The 17,731-nt window shown below is 34.4% G+C and overlaps 1 protein-coding gene across 9 annotated transcripts in view; it reads left to right on the plus strand.

Annotated features, from left to right (window-relative positions):
• The first annotated feature begins 3,800 nt into the window (after positions 1-3,800).
• Positions 3,801-17,731, plus strand: part of sona (sol narae metalloprotease) — a 115,047-nt gene continuing 101,116 nt past the window's right edge. The window contains exons 1-3 of one of the 9 annotated variants that reach the window (XM_031990332.2): positions 3,978-4,325; positions 4,462-4,544; positions 10,133-10,509. The gene's annotated coding sequence lies outside the window, so the exon portion shown is untranslated. The other 8 variants (XM_031990336.2, XM_031990340.2, XM_031990330.2 and 5 more) reach the window with 8 other exon arrangements.

The raw sequence follows: 17,731 nt of genomic DNA on the forward strand, positions 1-17,731 counted from the left end.
TATTCTTCTTTACATTGATTTATAAAAGGAATATAATTCTTAATAAATGAAAAATTAGGATTGAATTAGTTCAATTTAAAAAAAAAGAATTTTTGGAAACGAAAGCAATGTTAGATTGTCGTATACCTTTGTTAGTCAGCATTTAACGTACAATAACAAAATAAATATTGAAGTAACAAAAAGTCTGATTTAAAAGGATCTATTTGTATGAAAATAATTGTGATATGTGATATGTAATACGCTTCTATGCGATACAATTATACAACCTAAAAAAAAAATAATCTTTTCATTTAATTTTTCTAATGGAACAATAAATAAGGTATTAATAATTTTAAAAGTATTCAATATTTCCATCGTTTAATTACAGATTATTCATCTTTTTGAATCATTAATGCAAATAAAAAGCAATTGAAAAATAATATATTATAAGTAGACACAAAGTAAAGACACCATTTCTAACTTACCTTTAAAGTTGTTATGCAAAGATATTCGAATATAATGCATAAAAAATTACTTCAAACTTCAATTTATATTTTTCGCTTCAAACAAATGATCACCAGAGGACTTTAACACTAGATTTTCGGAACAAGTCAATTTGACTCACACCGAATGTTATAAACGTTACTTAGTAAATGTTTGGATCGATTTTTATTCATGCATTTACACAGATGTGTATCCTAATTGTCTACTTTTAAACCTCTAATTCCTAAAATCTAAATGACCGAATATCAATTTTTCTAAGAACAATAGATAAAATTATACAGTAAACGTCCTTAAATCTAGCGTTAAGAAATAAAATAATTCAAGGCTCTCATTACTAGAATATCCCGGTCCCACCGCGTGAATAATCGAAACGCAGGAAGAGCATCAGGAGCAATTACGTAAAGGGAATAGAAAGAAGAGGCAGCCAGATTTCTTTTTATTTCATATACGCGTGTATATCCATACACAGTCTCTAGCATCGTAAATGACCCATACTTTCACTTTTGTAATTAACGCAGATACCTGCGTCTTGTGTTTACCCGGGCTACCAGCTGGAAACAATATACGGATTTCTCGGTAGGATCGAGCGTATTCACGGGCAAGTAATCGCCAGCGTTATTTTCGGTTTCGCCGGCGACGATCCTTACCTACTTCCCGATGAAACGGATGCGGGACGCGATATCCGGTCGCGCACGCGTTCGCGTAGCCCGGCGCAGCTGGTGTAATCGTGGTTTCAAGTCGTCCGAAGCCTGGCATAACATATAATAACGGCTATGATACAAGTCGGTGTACAGACGATTTCACTTTTAGTCAAGAGGCTGCATCCTCGTCTCGCCGACAGGAACGCGGCCCGTTCTCGTCCGCGTCGCTCGCTCGGCCTGTTCCTTTCTTTCATTCGTTTTGCGCTCGCTGGTATCGCAGCCGAAGCCATTACGAGACGATATGAACGATAATAATGCCGCCTGTACCATAGGCCAGTGTGTGGAACACACTGCACGCCGTACGAACCGTATTCTCTGGTTCGCGTAGGTAAGCACCTACAGGCCAGCCAGGCAGCCAGCCAGCCAGCGAGTCGAGTTACACGCTCGGCCACAATATATAGGTTCACCGACTTAAAACAGAAATTAGGAGCGAACCGTGTCCCCTTTCTCTTGCCAAGCCAAGCGTGGTATAAAATACTTTCCCTCTCACGAGGCGAGCTGATCCGAGCAACGGAACGCGCCGCGCTGGGCCCGGTCGAAAGAGCGAGCAGGAAGGAAAAAGCAGGAGCGAGCAGCCGGCAGTTTATAGCTCGCGAACGGAAAACCGGAAAACGATCGCCTCTAATCGCAAGTCTCCGGTTCGTTTCCCTTCTCCGCTCGCGTGGCTCTTTGTCCCTCGCTCGGATACACGAGCGAGATTTTTCTCTTCCCCTTGGCTGGACAGGATACACATTTTCTCTTGGCTAGGCTCGACGCGGACTCGTCAAGACTAAACTTAAACCTAATTGCGAGAGATTCGGTCCGGCACGCGGAGTCTAGAGATTCTTCCGGCCGTCCGATCCGCAATGTCGTTCTTGCTTTTCCCTTGGCGAACGTGGGGCGTCTGGTACCGTTGAGAACACGCGAACGCGCGGGGTAGGGGTTCGAATGGAGCAATTCTAACGCGACGCGTTCGGTGGATTAACACTCGGACTGTCGAGCGTTTAATGGGATTAACATGTAATCCTTATGAAAATTCTGACACACATTTTAACAGATTTTCTTAACACTAACCGCACCGGGAATCGATCAAATGACCGGATTTACAATTCTGCGTTGTCTTTCGATCATTATAATATTATATCAATTTTACATTGTCGAATTAATCAGTTTTTGAATGTTTGTCTTCCCTTTCGTTTCTGATTCCATTTGTTTACCTTCATTTAATAGTCAATTATTTGACTGGTTATGATAGGAAAAGTGCCGGTACGGTTAGTGTTAAGAAATATACACTAGACTCTCGATTTATGCGGACTTTGTTTATGCGAGTCTCCTTTTTACACGGTAGATTAGAACACTATTTACGCGGTAGTTCTTACGCGTGATCTGAATTTAGTAACACCGAGTAAAAGGTACTTTTGATTTTTGAAATGTCATTGCTATTATTTCTTTTGTTTGGCTATGCGAAATAAAGGTGTACCTTTAAAACTTATGCCAGCTTTTGTTTTCAATATCTTGGTTTGTCTTGCACCAACAGACTCTGTTTACGCGATTTTCATTCGTGTAAAGCGAATCCATGTGGAACAGATTTTCGTGTAAATCGAGGATTGGGTGTAGTTTTGTTTCAGAAAGTAGAAATTTATATTTATATTTATTCAATTATCTTTTTTATTTTAGTCCATTTTACTATTTTCAAGACCTACAAAAGAATGGGAATTCTCAACAAAAGGCAGCAAGGATTTCTGATTAAAAAATTGTTCAACATTCTAACTATCGAGTGTTTAATGTGATTAATGTGTAATCCTTATAGTCGGTGTAATAAGAGAATATTTCTGGTGTTCATTTATTTACATAATTAGTGTTTTATGTATCTCTTTAAATTATTTGTATAGATATGCAGTCTGGGAAAAAACTGTAATTTCTGTATATAAACAGGGAAGGTATAATGATTATTGGATTCTTAGAATTCCACATTATCTTGAATTAATTTTACAAAGGCGTGCTTACGTAAGCAAAGGACTTAAGTAGTTCCTACACTCATTGTATAAATTAGTACCTGTATCTGTCTATACAAACAGCATGGTTTCACTAATGTCTCAATTTTCAAGAAAATGTAGCTTGTATTACTTCTATTTTCCCCGACTTAATTGTTATCGAATAACTTGTTAACAAATCTTTATTCGCGAAACGTTAATCCTTGAACACCTAATTCCGGAGAACCTTTACTACCTTGGTTTATTTTATTAATACATTTTCCGCAAACGAAACAGCAACAAATCGAAACAAATATAGGTAGCAATTTCCCAAAACTTCATCGTGACACATATCCTAAAATTCCCCCACAGTTAACTATCCAAAAATACATAAAAATCACTGCATCCATCGCAGTGCAACTCGTTCCTTCGACCACGATCAATTGGATCAGCTTCGTTTCCCATTTTTCTCAAACCACCAACATTTACTTGTCAACTGACAGCCACGTCAGCTGAACACCACGAAGCTCCGGCTGTCGAAAGACAGCCAAACCGATTGGCAGCGGAGTTATCAAGAGGAACGCGAGGAAGCGGGGATGTCAACGTAATCGGCAGAAACTCGATCGTCGGCGTGCAAAGCGACTGAGGCCATCGGTACCGAAAGAGGGTTTCGAGAAGGACAACCTCTCCCGGATCGGTGACTTTCCCGATTTTGAAACGAACGGATGGCCAGTAGCGTAGTGATCGGCGCTGAGGCAACCTTCTGCCCGTAGCATGCACGGTACGTGTACGGCCGTGCAACAATCACAATCGCCAGTGCCGAGTGGTCCCCGTTCCCGGGTTCCGTTCCCCACCTTCTACTTTTGCTACCGACGTCGACGGGTATCGTCGGCCGCAGTTAGACCGAGTCCGCTCGCGCATTCGCATTAATTTCCAATCCCGCGGTGCTCTCCGCCGCCTTTTGCGTCTCACAACCCCGTGTATACCGCGCGCGAGAGCGAACCGAGCCCGGGTCCTTTGACGATCGAACCCCGGGACGACGTCTGATCGAGGAGCTGCCAGGGGTTGCGGAGTTTTCGGTGCGAGGGTGTCGCGAGGGTGACGCGCGAAGAAATGCCCGCCAGTTCGAGTCTACGTAGCGCGAAAACTTCCGGGTCGAGAGAGAGAAGCGCTTGAAAACTTGGTGCTCGTACGAATCGTTTCTTCTTCCTTCTTCTTCCTTCTTCTTCGTCATCATCATCTTCAGCTTCTTCTTCTACTTCTTCTTCTTCTTCTTCTTCTTCTTGTTTTCCCTCTTTTTTTCGTTTTTCGATTTCGAAACGAAGGAAGGAAACGGAATAGAAAGGAGGCCAACTGGTGCTGACATTCGCGGCAGGCTTGCTTCAGGATACCGGGGAATACGTTGCGCGTAAGGATACTCAGCACTGTGCCAGGATCAGACTTAGTTCGCCGCGGAACGACAGCGAAAGTGCACGTCCTCCGTATGTGCACGGCGTACGGTGCACTTGTGCCAGATATCGAGCTGGACGGAGAACGATGGAAAACCGGAGAAAAGGATGCGTTCACTGTGTTTCGTTGAGTACACCTGACTGTTTCTGAGTACGTTTTTTGAGATCGGTGTACTTGCATATCCTGCTGGTTGTCTTTGCGACAGCTGTCCGTCGTTGTCTTTCCCATACGGTGATTAATGAGATTTATGAATGCGAATATGCGTTCGAGGATGCGTGGCTATGTCGAATACTTCGCTCTAGAAGGACTGTAGAATAGTTGGACAAAATTGTCAGGTATTCTTGGTATGATCGTATTGGTGCTTAGTGTTTGTACGTTTTATTTGCTTTCGATGTATTTACGGTATTTGACGGTTAACGTCAGTTTGGAAGGAATTCGTGTCTAATGTACCATTTTTAGCTTGACAACTCGTTAAAAATTATTTCCATTTGACAATATGGGACAACATGCAATACAACCTAAAATTGTATTTCTGAATTTACTTCGAAAATTCAATTTCAGTAGTCGAAATGTAAGCATAAGTGACTTAAAATAACTACTGCAACAATTTTGTTCGTATAACATTCAGAAAAGATTGTTAAAACTACCATTGATCATTTGAACGTTTAATCCCTTGTCCTATAATTTTTTTCACAAGCGTGCCCGATAAAACTACTTTATCGTTAACAATTTAGTAGAAGAAGAAAAGAATTCTACACTTATCCTGTTTCTACGTGTACTCGAAAGGTTAAAGATTGATAATAGAAAAGTGATATTTAAGTTATATTAAAAGTAAAGAAATAATATTTAGATTCCTCGAATTCGGTTAAGAATTTTCGTCACGAGTCTAACAAGATACTATAGGAGAAGGAGTTAAAGATATAAGAATCGGAATAACAATAAAGTGCTGCAAAGACTGTATGAACTGATGTAATCATCTAATATTATTTTTATTCTCGCTTGTATCTTCGAAATTGATATTTGAAAATTAGTTTGACAATGATATTGCTTTTCAAAGAAATATCAGAATCAAATGGTTGTGTATGCAGGTTATTTTGTTTAGTCTGTCTAAGGTGAATATGAAACTTTGACGGTGAACGCGTTCGGGCTCCCAAGACGCGGTTCTGGTGTCAGGAAGCGGGAGTTTCACAGCCGTTGCTAAACCTCCGATGTTGTCACTCGTGGTAACCTGCCTCACGGTAGAACCTCGATAACTTGCCAGTGAACCTCGTTTGTTGCATTCCGGTAACACATGGTAGCCACGATCGCTTTGCTACGAATAAATAAAATGGAAAGCGATAGCAACAGGAGAAACATAGATTCCAATCGTATTGCAACCAAGGCACATCATGATATTTTAGAACTTTCGATGATCATGATTGAATATAGATTTTTGAATACTTTTAACTGTTGTATACTGTTTAAAATGTCCCGTAATAAAGGATCATTCAATTCTTACCGAACATGTGTTACATTGGTTCTTTTTTCTGTTTGTAATCCACGTGACAGAAATTGATCTTCAAATCTTTGTTTTTATATTTTATATAATTTATGAGTACATTTGTCTGAAAAATAATATTAGTATTCTTTGAAATGATATATTGTGTTAAATGTTAACGTGTAATTTGAAAATAATGGTAAAGTTATATGTGATTGTTCTGAAGGTTTAAATAATTAATAATACGTTGTTTAAAACAAACTTGTAAAAATAAGTTCAAATGCAGTTGGTCAGATGTTTCGAACTCTTTTAATTAAGCCATTGTGAGATTGAATTAACCTATTACTATTCGTATCTAAATCATTATCTAAATTCAATTATTATTTACACTTACTTTATTACAATATTACACCACCCGATGAATAAGTTTTTAATTATCAATGTTTACACATATTGGTAAACAAATGTTTTGTTTATTTGACGTAACGTATGGCCACTCTTACCATGCAATGGTTAAGTATGTGTACCTATTAAACAGTGAGAGATTATTGTAAGTGGAAGGTCTTATGCGGCTGATTGCTTACCTCATTAACACTAAAATCTTAGATACAGTCATTTTGTTTGCTTTCAACAGTTCTACAAAAAATAGTTAATTGAGTATGAAACTAATGAAAAATATTATTGAGTGTGACTCAAGTTCACAGTATGCAATCAAAACGATTCTAAATTAGATTCTAGATTAAGTTCTAGATTAATATTAGATTAAGTTTTTAAACGATCTAAATTCCAGGCATTTAATGATGATTGCATGATACTTAACACCTACATACATTTTCACTTCCATTTTCGTACAATTATCGAAATTCTTCTGACTGTTTTCATATATATATCACGTAATAACAAATTAACTGTGGATTTTTATGCAAATATAAACTTTTATTGAATTTTTTTTAGACGAAATCAAATTGACTATAGACGTCACTATTACGACAATAAAATCATGAACTCATAAACTTTTTCGAACATGACTACAATATATTGATTTATCGTTTTTTACATGTTTGCGAGTATTAAAAACGTCATAAGGCCTGAAGTCTAATAATGAAACTTGTAAAGTAATTATTCTTAAATTTGTGTTATCTTATGTCGTTCTAATATCAAATAAATGTAGGTGGTGTTTATTATTGCAGTTTAATCAATTCTTATATTTGAGAATTGTAGAATAAAGTGAAGAAAATGTATATCCTATTGTTATACATTTTAAAATACTACATATTATTTGAGAAAATGTACACGGTCTCAAAAGTAATTAATTAAATGTCAAATAATTAACGAGAAGAAAGGAGTGCATGTGGTATTTTTGAGAAATAGTATTTCGCTTACCAAAACCTAATTTATCAATGTTTACTTTACATGGAGTTTTTCATTGCCATCATAATTAGTCAAGTTATTTTGAATAGTTATCTTTTAGTGTTGAGAGTGGTTAAGCTAAATGGCACACTAAACTGATTTATTTACATAATAGTATACAGTATATACTTTTTTTTGAAGCAAAAGGATCTTTATATGTACATGTGTTCGTCAATTTACATATTTTTTAAACTAATATCATCAATTTAGATGCTTCGTTATACTTCGAGCTTATATTAATTAACTTTTATTTAAAGTCTATTAATAGATAATAAATCACAATTTTTTTAAAATATAAATTAAATAGTTTTAATAAATATAAATTATATAATTAAATATTTTTTATGTTATATAATTGTTTATCATTGAAACTTATCTTCTGTGATTAAAAATAGTAAGAAAAACATTAATTAAAAATATGTTATTGCAAAATTACTTTCTATCTGTTGAATTTTAATTTAATATTATTTTTAGTATTTTGTTCTTATAGTTAAGTTTCAGTTGTTAACAGACTTTACTGTTAAATGTGTTATTTTCATTATTGTTGATACACGTGTACCGATATATGGTAATTTTTGAAAGAAAAGAATCATTGGTATATAAATGACGACACGAATACTTTATAAGGATTAACGAAAATATACGTGAGTTGAGTATTAAATATATAGTAGAGATTTATATAGCTGAGTTTAGTTCTTATGAATACGTTACTATACTATTTTTTTTCTTTTTTTATCCTGAAGCTATCTTAAAGTACCAATTTCATTAAAATAAAGTTACGAATCAAATTTGCTGAGATGTTCTTAAACTTAAATTAATTTACAATATTTCTATATGCATGTATATCCTACAGATCGTTAAAAACATTTATATTTGGTACACGTGATACTGGAATAACTTTAAAACACCTAAAGTAAATGTACCAGTAAAAAATAAAAATGACATAAGACTTAAACGTGCTTGCAGACACAACTTTGCATCATCGATTCAGTGAGAGAATAAATTTGAATGTAGGAAAAAGTTACTGATCATTCGCGTCGGAATTATTAAAAATGTGTGAAATAACATTTATTAAAAATATAAGAAAATATTTATTTTCTTTAATATAATTACACAATCTGCAAGTGATAATATAGATATTTGAACGCTAGTGTGTACATAAGTATCCCCAATAAAATGTTTAAGAAGGTTTCGTTCACTTTCTATTGAATCTCTTCAACATATTACTTGATCAATTAACATTACTGACGGAATTAAATTGTGGACATCTGTCAAGTGAAGGAAATTCGAATTAATCTAATTCTTCTATCATTTTCTGAAATTGAGACATTGATTCTTCTTAATTATTATTTGTCAGAGCGTTTTTAAATTATAGAATTATTTCTTCTAATTAGGTATTCGATCTATCTGTGATAAATGTTTATGAAAAATTAATTTCTACAAAACTCGCATCGTTGCAAATTAATCTTCGAAACCGTACATTTGCATGAATATCCACAGTACAGTGGGAGAAATTTCTATAAGAACACAACTATTTACAATAAAAAATGTTATGTAAGTTGTTAGTGTAAGTGATTGGTGATCAGGAAATAATAGCAGAAGGATGCAGAAAAAGAAACATGCTCTCAGAACTAACAAAACCGTTACGTTCTTATTATAAATTATATATAATAATTTAATCTACAGAAAAGTAGCGAAATTTCTATAGGAACACTGTATTAAAGTACTATAAAGAACATACAAATTATATTTATAACATGTTGTAATACCACCATTATGTTTAATCACTTCGAACATTCAATTTTCTATACAACAAATTAATTTTTGTAATTTTGCATCACACATTTTACTCCACTCAAATCTAATCGCCTGTTCGAGTCCCTTTAGGTTGATGTACTACTCCCCTTCTTATATATAGCTCTTAATAAAATTCTTTACAAATTTTCTGCTGTATTTAAGTCGGAATAACAAGCTGGTCACTTCATAAGTTACGAATTCTTTTGTCGAAACTACTCCAGCATCTTTTTAGAAGCGTAAAAGTATAGACAACATTTTCTTCGTGAGTTTGTTCAATAAACATAATCAAGCAGTCCTCTAACATGCCTATACGTTGCTCTGAATTCATTCTTGTAGACATCCTACAAATTGATGTTTTCGAAATACTGTATTACGGATAACTGAGACATTTCTTCAGTAACTGCCGAGATAAAACTAAATAAACGCGAATGTTCCTACATAAATGTCGCATTGAATTTCATCACGAGTGGCCATTCTATGTTTACAAACAAAAGATATAAAGTCGTACGACACAAATCGTCCCATAATAAACATACAGAATTGCACACGAAATTCCAGATTGGCAACTCGTCAAATTTCATGAGATATATTAATATTTCTTCATAAATCATAGCGTTGTTATAGAAATTTCGGTCATTGTATACGACCGATTCAACAGGTTTTGGTGAACGCATATCGCAAACGCTGTTTTCTCCGGTTTTCAATGCAATTACCGACTCAGATTTTCCGTCGCCAACCGAATTTGCGTATACGAGATTATTCTAGTTTTTTTCACCTTAATCAAACAAGAACAAGAATGATTGAAAGGGTATTTATTCGTCGACTCATTCTCAATAATTGCGGTTTTCCTGAAACATGTCTAGTCCCACGTTCCACGGCGACCGCACGGAGAAGAAACCGCCAGTGTGTTGATGTGCAGTGATCACGAAATTGGTGTGCACTGGTATTACACCGGAAGTAAGGTCTTTTAACGCGAACAAATTTACCGAGTGGAGAGAAGATCATACGATTACATCGAGCAACTTCACCCTCGCTTCGCTGTAGAACGTTCCTGATTCCATTCGTGGCCGTTTCCTTTGTCTTTTTCACGCGTTGCTCGTGCGTGTCAGTGCTACTTTCGATCCTTGTTGTCACCGTGATGATACAGAAGATCTCGACGGTTACAACGATGGAAAAATGAAGACTCTGGAAGATCGTGCATTCGATCAACGCACCACCGCTCATTTCAACCATAAATGACGTAAGTTTTTCGAGGAACCTTTCTCCGATAATTTCCTTTTGCGATCGTATCATTCGGATTATTCCCGAATGACTACATATTTCAAGCAGATTCCGTCCTCTGTTCGATCTTTTGTTTCACTTATTTAAGGAAAAGATGGCTTGATGTTCTAAATTATTAGATACATCATAATAATATTATTATACTACTGTCTTATCCCTTTGCACTCGAAAGTTTTACACTAGAAATATTCAATATTTTCCGGTGAGTATTGTACATAAGACTTTGTAATTTTGCTGTACGAATCAAGTGGTGATTAAGAGTCACCTCTCGAGTGCAATCGGTTGTATTATATATAGGTTATAACTATATTATATATAGGTTGTGTATTATTATAATTAAAATTCTTTAATATTACGTAATTTTGCATCACAGCTTGGAAGTTAATTTTTCTTGCAACATATCAAGTGAACCAAATTTTTTTTTGGTATTTATGAGAATCGAGGAGGTTAACCCCGTCAGATATAAATTTTAATCAATATAATTAAAGATATTTTATTGCTATTTCTGTTATTTTACAGCTGAAATTTTGAATTTTTGTAAAATAAGTTTCTGGTTTCGCTGTTTTGTGTTTTAAGCCTATGATTTGAGCTCTTGAATTTCTTTTAGATAATACAATTAATGTGTATCTTAATTTAGATGGATTCTAAAAGGATTAAATGAATAATCAATGTTGTAAATCTTGTCTTTCCAGTTTCCGTTTTATTAAATATATCACTCTAATTTTATGGAGGCTATATGGGCGTCGCGTCGCTTTGGCGATTACCGTGTTACATATAGTTGCAGGCAAACGAACGTGAAGATTTAGTCATAAAAACTGGATAGTACAAAGTGGATAAATGAAATAAAATGTTATCCAAATATATCGCGATACGATAAAACTCACTTATACTAGTCGTTTATCTTAGCTGCTAATGAATGTTTGAATGTTAATGAATAGACTGTGGGCTTTTACGCATAATTAGAGTTTTCTGAAGCTAATTTTAGAAACAGGAATTAAATAGAAATCCGAATCGAGTAAAATAACAGAATTCCACATTTTTTTAAAAGTTTCTTCTGTATGATGTTTTTTGCTATTATATTTATCATAAACAAATAAAATGTGCTGTCCACTAATAAAGAACTATTACAGGAATCGGTTTTATTGTAATATAAGTTGTTTTTATAATTAAAAGAGGGACAAAAAGAAGGATATTTATATTGTACATATAAAATTTGAATGTTTTAAATATTAGTACAATAGTTCAACGTGCAGATACTAGTAATACTAAGCGAAAAAGTAAAAAATGATGATTCTAACCATAAATTGAGATACGTGCATTAGTATGTGAATTAAGATTCTTAGAAGTGTATTATGTTATAATCAAGTACACACAGAGTATCAACATTATCATCAGTCAGCGTATTTCACATAAATAGTAAATAGATACTAATATATAATAGATACTAATAGGTTTTAATGTATTTTATGAATTCTGCAACACAGTATGCTATATATTTTGTAATACTTCCCGAGAAATTTGTTGTAGAAACAAAACTTTATCCTATAATTTAAAATTTTTGTTCTTTTAATGATCATCTATTACCATATTATAAATAATTAATTTCAGTAAAAAATGATTTCAAAGTAATTATAAAGGATAGAAATATTTTCTTGATTATTTAAGAAATATATATAATTAATATATAAGTAAGAAATAACAATTTATGTTTACAATATAAAACGTATATAGTTCATTTTTATTTATAATAATTTATATTTAGAATATAAATTTCTATTTTTCAATACAAAATTTATGTTTAATCTTGTGTATATATTCTGGCATTCATATTATACATATATTTAATAGTAACGTAACGTAGGTATAGAACGATGTTATAGGAACAAGCAACTGCAAATGTAGACACCATACAGGAAGGGGAAACGAACATCGAAAAAATTCTGATTGGTCATTTAGTGGTAACGGTAGTAAGATTCAACAAGAAATGTCACGCTTATTCGGTATAACCCAATTTACCGTTCGAACGTTTACGAAAAGTTGCCTTTCTCGAATATCGATTGTAGATCGTTTGTGTAACTTTCCACCGTTCGTTATTTTAGTTTGAAACAGACAATGATTTCGCTCGAACGACACTACAATCAAGGAATAAAATCTCATTAGAGATAATAAGTGGGCCATAGAATTTTATATATTTATAGGATATAAAAATCATGGCAAACTTACATAATACAGGCAGCAATAAAATTTAGTACACTTTAATCTCACTTTTAATGAATTGAAATCGATAGTGAAGAAAATAAAATTTCCATTGATTTCTTTTACTTACCTTCTATCTTTTTATAATTTATGTATATAAATTCGTACAGATTCGTGCAGTTTAGAAATAATTAATTGGTATGTTCAATGTGACGAGACATTGAAAGGAAATAATTAATATTATGTCAATCAGACGCACTGTAAAGAAAGAAGGAAGTTACGATAATTACTAGGTTCTGCTCAAAATGTTGAAAATTTCAATGGTTGGTAATAATTAGGTACGCTTTCTTTGAGTGTACCTTTAATTGCGTAAGATGCTAAGGTGCAATTACTTCGAGTATTGTTTCAATGTACTTTTATTTCGAACGTAACAATCATTGTTTTACTTCTTCCGCTTAAGCATTACAAATAACCGTCACTAACTAATTATTCACGTAAACCCTGTGCGACGGAAAAGATCTTGTGAAGTCTTACGTGAAGAAATCTTGTTCACGTGAATGTAAATGTTTCCAATCGATTAGTAACGGAGACGAGAGGATCTTGCATAAAAAAAAACAACTTCCGCAAGGCTTGTCAAAGAAGTAATTACAGAGACAGAAGTAAGAGAGAAGAAGTAATTAAAGAAATACTACTTAGTCGTTGCGTGAACATTAATTGCCAAAGGTTTTGGTCAATCACGATTTGTTAAAGGTTGTTATGTGTTCGGTAGGAAGAAGTTTTGTAGTTGTTAATTATCATCATTAACCTTGCTACAGTAATCAAATTTAATATCAGAAATTACGATTGCTTTACGCGGTACACATCAAATTTTTTCATTCTGAAAAATTATGAATTTACAGTATATCTAAGGCTTAAAATATAATATATTGATATATTAATATAACTATATTATATACAGTGAGTCACGAAAGTATTCGTATCTCCTGGACTGTCGACTTCGAACGATTGATATTCGTTTATAATGCAACATTCGAAGTTCTTATCAACAGGAATATGTATTGGTATTACGAAGATTTCAAACTTATATAAACTTTAATGCAAAACAACATGCCAATGCAATAAACAGAAAACTCTTGAAAGATCATAATGATATTTTTCAATTGTTTAAGGAGACGCCAATAAATGATAGTACCCGGTCGGCAAATCCCTTTGGCACGCCCCTGTGTATTATACGAACAATTGAAGAATAGCGAAGCAACTATGTACATAAATGTATAACCTGCTTTCCTTCTTCTAACTTACATTCTTTTTGTAGAGTTTGCGTCAGTTTTAATTTCTCCTTTCTTAATCGCACGCTTCATTCCCGACAAATTAGAGCCGCCATGATACGTGGCAAGAACACGCTTCACGTTTTCAACAGGAATGAAAGTGTTTACTAAACAATCAGTCGGCTCCGGGTTTCGAAAATAAAAGTTACACACTCCTCGAACCCGTATCACTGGCCACGACGCTGAGGAGTGCGATTAAATCTCGAATTTTTCTGTTAAATAAAGGCTATTTTGCAAGCCGGAAGTGTTATTATACAAACATAGACATGTAACGGTTATAGGAGCATGTCGAGAGTTTGTTATTGTCATATCTTTCGTAGGTGTATAAATACAACCGCTCCTTTAACAGTTTTACAGCCATGCATTTTATTGTAAAATTTATCACTTACTGTCGGCTTTTCCCGAAAACTCTCCTACGCTGCACCTACACAAGTAAACTTGCTCCTTATTACTTACAAGCAAATAAATTCTTACGCGGCCAGAAAATATATTTTCCTAGAAGTTTTTGTTTCACGAATCCCGCAGACAACAAATCGGCTACTGTGTTTCTTCGAAGGACCAAGATGGAGAGTGCGGCCGATTCCCCTTGTCCCTGTGCACTTTTAATTTTTCCTTATTTTCATTGTTCAGCTCTTTGAAATAAATGTTTATTTTTTATTTCCAATATTTCTACTTTTGCACTGACAGACTTTATTCACGTGACTTTCATTCTTGTGAAACGAATCTAGATGGAATGTATTTTCGCGTAAATCAGGGGGGTCAGGTGTATCAGGTGAAACACTTGCAAGAAAGGCACGGCGTAAGAGTATTTCAAATTTGACCGTGGTCGCGAACGTGTCAACCATTATCTTTCATATCACGAAAGAGGGACAGCCCGATATCCAAAATTGCTCGGTTATGGTTCGATTTGAAATCGTCTGTGCTCCCGTTCGAAATAAAATTGCAAGTAGAGATTGGTAAACTAAGCACGTGCGATGCGTCAGCCTCGTCTCGTACGATAAAAACCTGTACACGTGTGAATGCCATGCGGGTTTCCGATTCTCGTTTACCGAAATAATTACACTGTGTTAGCAAATCGAGACCGTAATGTCCGTCACAATGGATAAATAAAACTCGCGTTCCGAGAACGCAATTTACATCTGATGATACGTAAGCCGTTCTACCAATATGAAGTGCTTGGCGTTAGTGCCGTGAATAAAATTAGACGTTATGTAATAATTATTATTTCAAAGTGTTCGTACCGTTCGCAAATGTTCAGTTTTATGAACTCGCCTGGACAAGCTACATTTATGCGCACATTCTCGTGTAGTTGCATTACGATTATCTCGGAAACAGTTTATTTAAGTTGATAGTATTGGAAGTCAGGGTAAGAAATTTTAATCGGATCGACAGTGTGTTACTATTTTATCTATCGACAATTACTTAATGGTATTTTCAAAATTAGTAATTAATGGTTGAAGAGTTTTTATTCAATTTTTTAACACGTTGAGTGCCATGAGAGTCACCGGTGAACCCAAATAGAATTACTATAGTTCACTCAATTAAACGATGATTATTTGAAAACATTTCTATATTATAAATAATCCCATCTAATGTGGTGATATTCAGCTAGATGAACGTGCAATAATACTAATGCAATTCAATTCAATTATTGTATTAAAGCTTCGTAAGCGAGAAGTTATCTCGAGTAATGTAATCTGATATTTACAATGTAAATAATCATTTAAAGTTTCTTTTATTTAGTAGGTTTTATTTAAAACAATAATTGGCAACGGTGAACGTACCAGCACTTTATATATGCCTACTCTTATCGTAACCATCCAAATAATTGGTCATAAAACAAAGGTAAACAAGTTAGACGATAAATCTTTCTTAGCGGAAACAGAAACAAAAGAAAAGACAAAAATTGAAAACTGATTAAGCAGGTAATATAATTAAGACACATTTTAAACCCGGTCATTTGATCGGTCGCGGTACGTTTAGCGTTAAATTAATATTTAAAAGAGACTTTGTAAGTGAACATTCATGTATAATTATTGTTAATAGTATGTTACTTACTTCAAGTTATAAATCGACATTTACACTGAAAAATGCAATTATTACCCGAAAAAGAGTGTCTCTTCTATTACCTCTGTTATCCTGTGTTATCTATAACAAGTATTTGAAACTAATTAAATGGATTCTTCAGTTTCTGAGATATTCTAGCGCAGAGACTATATAATAGTTTCTTCTCTTTCCTGTGTAACTTGAAGTCCTCACTTCTGCAAACTTATTAATCGAAAGGGAAAATGTCGATCCTCTTTAGACTACATACATACATATGTATGCAATCTCTTAATGGAATCAATCCTTATATGGACATTATATGCACCGTTCTTTTTAACTGTTGTAAATTCATTTCATTTTGTTTCGAAATATTGAGGTGTTCGCGCTCCCATCGATTAGAAAATCCCGACAAGCTTGCTTAGATTATTTACGAACTTGATTTACAAACTGATTTACAAACTCACGAAAAGGAAAAAAATGGCAAAAAACCGTGACCGTATGGTCCCGTGTAGCATGTTTGTTGAACGAATATCGCGATGAACACGAGGAAACAGCTTGTAGCAACGTCTGTTCGCTGGTACGTTCGTACGCACTCTTAATTACCGTTAAATGTCGACTTCGTGCATGAACTCCGCGGTCCATTGACAGTCGACCACTTTCATTTCTCTATTCTCTGGCACAGTCTTCGGTGTGTTACACTTTCCTTCACGAGGGGGTCGGGTCGGCCGCGCGAGAGGAGAAACAGCGGATAGATTGGAACTCTCGTTTTCAATATCTCCGAGTGCCTCGTATGCACGCACCGTAACGGGCAAATCAGCTTCGATTGTATAATGCTGCCGCTTATGGTTCCACGTGCTTTTGCATCTCTCCGCTGAACAGCTCCCTTAATTAATCGTCATACTTGGAAACGAGTAATTTCTGCGGTCTCGAGCCCCGAAACGGTTGAGGATGATTAAATATTAGATATTATATTTAAATAGTTAATTATTATTTAGATCGATTTAAAGGGCCAGTTACTAAACTAATTGCTGGGTGAAATTTATTATCGTATTATTTATTCTATTGTGAAATTCTATCTTTGTAGACTCTTTACACTTCGTTTATATCGCTTCCTTTTTTGTACTAGACATTTGTTACTCAAATGCATAAATAAAATAAAATATGTATATATTTTCTATTCGAAACGGATAGATATTTGCCTTTATGCATTTATAATTTACTGATATTTTCGCGAAATAATAAATAGCGAGGAATATACAGGTTAAAATATGCAAGTTTCAATTATAAGAAGGTAAGGTATGCTATGTTCCTATACCGTGCATTTGATAGGTATTTTATATGGATCCTAAATTATTCAGAATGTTCGTGGGATATATGACAATATTTTATTGAAACAAAATATTCGAACTGTCTACGCCAATGAACTCATTTATTTTCAGCACGTTCGGTTAATGCTTCGTCGTAAATTAGAGGTAATAATCGAAACAATTGTCCATATAGTTCCGTCATATTTCTCATAAATATTATTTTTTACATTACTTTAAATTTCTTATATTATCATGCTAATGTGACCGAATTTTTTAATATAATAATGTTTCGATGTATTTAGCG

This window comes from Nomia melanderi, chromosome 3 (genome assembly GCF_051020985.1).
Source record: "Nomia melanderi isolate GNS246 chromosome 3, iyNomMela1, whole genome shotgun sequence".
Lineage (NCBI taxonomy): Eukaryota > Metazoa > Arthropoda > Insecta > Hymenoptera > Halictidae > Nomia > Nomia melanderi.